This window comes from Sinocyclocheilus anshuiensis, unplaced genomic scaffold (genome assembly GCF_001515605.1).
Source record: "Sinocyclocheilus anshuiensis isolate Anshui unplaced genomic scaffold, SAMN03320099.WGS_v1.1 scaffold188, whole genome shotgun sequence".
NCBI lineage: Eukaryota > Metazoa > Chordata > Actinopteri > Cypriniformes > Cyprinidae > Sinocyclocheilus > Sinocyclocheilus anshuiensis.
In genome coordinates, this window is record NW_015555768.1 from 2,102,682 (window position 1) to 2,106,821 (window position 4,140).

At 37.1% G+C, this 4,140-nt stretch overlaps 1 long non-coding RNA gene across 1 annotated transcript in view; it reads left to right on the top strand.

The window, feature by feature from the left end:
- The first annotated feature begins 1,855 nt into the window (after positions 1-1,855).
- The window catches only part of LOC107674381 (uncharacterized), a 39,329-nt gene continuing 37,044 nt past the window's right edge, over positions 1,856-4,140 (top strand). Inside the window, exon 1 of the long non-coding RNA XR_001632500.1 lies at positions 1,856-1,943. This is a non-coding gene — a long non-coding RNA (uncharacterized LOC107674381). The remainder of the gene's footprint in view (positions 1,944-4,140) is intronic.

The following is a 4,140-nucleotide window of genomic DNA, read 5'->3' on the forward strand; positions in this document are numbered from 1 at the left end:
GGCCCTTCAACGGTATCACACAAGATTAATTAATATTGTAAATCTGCTTTTATTGCCATTTTAAACAGGCGGATTCATAGAGATGTACCCGGCCACTTTTCTTTTTTGATCAAACACAAAGAAAGAGCAAAGACAGGAAGTGAAGGAACAAGGAAGACTTTTCTCTCTGACATGAATTATGATTATGTATGAGTCAGCTAATGTCTAGCCAGACTTTTTGCACTTTTTGTTCTTTTTCTACAAAGCTTGCTGGTCATTGTGGTCACTTGAATAGAAGTTGTAAGCTTTGCCAGCACACTAAAAGTGTCAAAAATACTCAGCCAAGAATTTATGCCTGTCAGAGAAACCATTGAGGGGAAATGGTCTCGATAGACGGAAGAGAAAGAGATTTTGCTTTATAAAAGGCTTGAGCAACAATGAACACCTTTAGAGAAGTGAAAAGCTACCATTTAAGTGACACCTTAAAATTATCTGAGGTATCTGTCTTCTTCTAAAGACATGTTGAGGAATCAAAATGTGAAAATTGGTTGAACCTTTCCATGATACTCAATGCTAGCTTGCCTATTTTGGTTCATTTCAGATGTATTGAAGCATTTTTCAGCTTTCGGACGCAGCCACCGTGTTAAACTAGAGATCCAAATTAGTCTGATTCATGAATGGATCATTCAGACCATCAGAATCATTTGTGAGCTTGATCAAACAATTCATTTACAGGAACTCAGAAGAATGACTCATTCACAGAAGTTCTCATGCAAATTTATTGTATGGCTTTAGAAGACTTGGAAAATAGTTGTTGACTTCTTCATAGTGCACTTCTTTATTAATCTTTTTAGTGTACGAGTCAATTGAACCACTTTTGTGGTGTCATTTTGGAGCATGACAGTCCAGTTCTCATTCACTTTCATTGTATGTACTGTATGAATGTTACATGATTTTCATAGTACAGGCAATAAGAAAATGAAATTTTATGCTGGTATTCAGAGCTGTTGGACTAGATATCTATTTTAAAAGAATATTTCACCCAAAAAAATCAAAATGTTGTTTCCAATTCATATGATTTCTGTGTTATTCTTGATTGTACAGATTGTTCTTTTCCATGAAATTACAATGAATGATGATTGGGGCTTTCAAACATCAAAAAGGACCCAAAAAAGCACCATAAAAGTGGTCCAAAAGTGGCCTTCTGATGCATGATAGTTTTGTGTAATGAACAGTCACAATTGACGTTGTTTTTCAGTGTAAAACTAGGGGAAACATCTGAAACTGAATCAGTGAGTCAGTCCGATTCATAAAGGAATAATTTGTCCATGTTTTGTAAACTCATAGAACTCAAAGACTCATTCATAAAATATTCCTCATGAAAATCTATTGTATGGTTTCAGAGGACTCTCTGAACATAGTTGTCGAGTCAAATGAATCAATTTTATAGCGCACACATCAAATGAACCAATTTTGTGGAGCCATTTTGGAGCTTGACTGCCACACGTCATTCACTTTCATTGTATTGATTTAAAAATTACCTTTGAGTTCCACACAAAAAAGAAATTTACACAGGTATGGAATGACATGAGGTTGAGTAAACAATGGCAGTGTTCATTTTCGTGTGAACTGTTCCTTTAAATGTTCAATTTCACCGAAAGCCATCCATGTTTATTTCCCTCCATGATTGCTTTGGCAATGACTCTCAGACTGGTACATAACAATGCACTCAAAGATGGGCTCATTTTAAGGGATAATAAACCTTCATGTTGAAGTTTATATAACAAGATTTTACTACTGATATCTTTATTTTTAATGTCATGCTTTCTGAAATGTGTGTGTGTGTGTGTGTGTGTGTGTGTGTGTGTGTCCCAAGCGCACTATCGCCAGGCAGACAGCCCGCTGTGCCTGCCGGAGAGGACAGATCGCTGGCACCACACGGGCCCGACCAGCATGCGTGGACGGTGAGAAGCATCCCACACACACACACACACATTCTCACATTGTGTGGATGTGCACACACATACAGTATATCCGCTCACAGCATGCAACAAGCCACGTCATGTTGTTTCGACTTCACTGTTGAATTTGCATTGCACAGTTTTTTTTTTGTCTCGTGTCAAAATCTTGTATCACACAATATAACACAATAGTCAGACTTGCTACATGTAAAGAAATGTTCCTCTCTGCGGTGTGTGCTGTGTCAAAGAAAGTTGAGGACGGATGAGGGATCGGTGAAAAGGGAAAGAAAAAAATGTAATCTTTGGATTGTGTCTGTCACTGTGGTTTAGGAGGAATATTTGAGCCTGTCTGTTCTGCCGAGTACCAGATGTGGCTGTGTATCTCATGGGCTTTCAGCCTTTCTTAGGTTGTAAACCTGAATATGATGGTAGTCGTTGTTTCTGTAGCAAATAAACCCAATTCTCCTGACAGCTGGGGTCGTGTATTTCGTTTTTTCAGTGCAATGGTGTTTTTTGGTAAATGCTACAGCTTGAGCTCTTCGACGACACATTAGTAGCACTTTGTAATGGCAAGACCAGAGTAATTAACCAAGAGAGTACCATAATTACAGCTGTGGGAAATTGATTTTTTTTTGGCTTTCTCTGCTGCCTTCATGCTCCATTAGTAGTGGATCCATTAAAGAAGGACTTGTTGCGTGAACACACACACAAACACACACATGCTATAGAATTACAGGCTACCCCATGACTGCTGTACAGAGACCATTAAAGTTTCAAAGAATGTAGAAATTACATGAAAGATCCATCCATCCATCAGCATCTATTACTACTTCTCATTCAGGCCTCGTATCTGCTGCATTATAGAGCTCACCTGAAGGATTCTGACATTTAAAATTCCAAAATTTCCATGACGAAATAGATTTTTAGTGTAAACTTATGAATGTTTTATTGGTACAACTACATAAGCTCTGAGGTTAAGCGTCAGGATATACTTCTGTACAGTGATCCATAATAATAATTTAATTTCAACTTCAACATAAGAATAATTTCAACTTCATTTACATTTATATTTAAAAAATAACAAAATAATCAAAAATAAACATATATAATATCATAAAATACATATAATAGATATACATTTTGTGCATACACGCACACACACACATATACATACATACAGTTGTGGTCAAAATTTTACATACACTTTGCAGTATCTGTAAAATGTAAATTATTTTACCGAAATAAGGGGGATCTGACCGGCCCTTAGAACTGACCTGAATAAGATATTTCAAATAAAAGACGTTTACATATAGTCCACAAGAGAAAATAACAGTTGAATTTATAAAAATGACCCCGTTCAAAAGTTTGCTTGATTCTTAATACTGTTGTTACCTGGATGATCCACAGCGGGGTTTTTTTTTTTGTTTTTTTTGTGATAGTTGTTTATGAGTCCCTTGTTTGCCCTGAACGGTTGCTGTTCTTCAGAAAAATCCTTCAGGTCCCACAAATTCTTTGGTTTTCCAGCATCTTTTGTGTTTTTGTACCCTTTCCAACAATGACTGTATGATTTTGAGATCCATCTTTTCACACTGAGGACAACTGAGGGACTCATACACAACTATTACAGAAGGTTCAAACGCTCACTGATGCTCCAGAAGGAAAAACGATGCATTAAGAGCCAGGGTAAACTTTTCAAAGTCATACAGTCATTGTTGGAAAGAAAAAAAAGAGAGAGAATCAAGCGTATATATGTAAACTTTTGAATGGGTCATTTTTTATAAATGTAACTATTATTTTCTCTGTATATATATACAGGTGCATCTCAATAAATTAGAATGTCGTGGAAAAGTTCATTTATTTCAGTAATTCACCTTAACCTTAAAACCCTTAAAACCCTTTAATTGGCAGCATTCCTCCAGTTTTCACTGAGATTGCAAGATGGCGGTTCACTCTAAGGTGACTGAATCACTGCGACAGGAGGCAGTATAGAATATTGCGGCTTTACAATGACACTAATTCATTCAAGTCCCCCAAAAAGGCTGGTCGTCCACATAAGACAGAAGACGACAGAATAATGCAGAGATTCTCAGTGGGGAATCGGTTCAACACTGCAGCTGGAATTGCTTGCCAGTTCAGCGCTGAACAGGGTAAGGATTTGACTCGGCATGTTTAAGAGAAGTCAGACTGAAAGCGAAATCTG